Raw genomic sequence first — 377 nt, 5'->3', positions numbered from 1 at the left:
TTTACGGAGATTTGTTCATTTCATCGACTGCTGATGTTCGGGTACATTTCCGCCTCAAACACATGAAGCCCGTTTCCTTCTGTGACAGACTTCACATGTTCAGCTGCGTGTTGCAGCAGAAACCAGTGAAACACTGAACATACACGATATAGTTTCTACATCGATCACTGTTTTCAGATCAGCTAATGACTTTACTCTTGAACCTGAACATGACTGAGCAGAATAAACGTCTGACTCTAACTGACGGTCGGTTCATGAATTTACTCATATATAATATATAATTCAGATAATAAACTGAACCTGATCAGAAAATACAAGATGATCCGTGCGTTTTCATTTAATAAGTTCTATTTATCAACTTACAACATCGATATATA

General features: G+C 37.1%; 2 protein-coding genes across 2 annotated transcripts in view; both read right to left on the bottom strand.

Moving 5' to 3' along the window:
• LOC147817491 (uncharacterized) overlaps window positions 1–377 on the bottom strand; it is a 75,376-nt gene that overhangs the window by 16,279 nt on the left and 58,720 nt on the right.
• LOC111645428 (GTPase IMAP family member 8-like) overlaps window positions 1–377 on the bottom strand; it is a gene marked incomplete at its 3' end in the record, with an annotated part of 61,805 nt that overhangs the window by 3,293 nt on the left and 58,135 nt on the right. The window lies entirely within an intron of this gene.

The sequence above is a fragment of the Seriola lalandi genome, unplaced genomic scaffold (genome assembly GCF_002814215.2).
Source record: "Seriola lalandi dorsalis isolate HSWRI2012SDOR001 ecotype SW California unplaced genomic scaffold, Sedor1 jcf7180002054951, whole genome shotgun sequence".
Taxonomy (NCBI): domain Eukaryota; kingdom Metazoa; phylum Chordata; class Actinopteri; order Carangiformes; family Carangidae; genus Seriola; species Seriola lalandi.
Note: the sequence above shows the minus strand (reverse complement) of the source record. Positions and strands in the feature narration are given on the sequence as shown.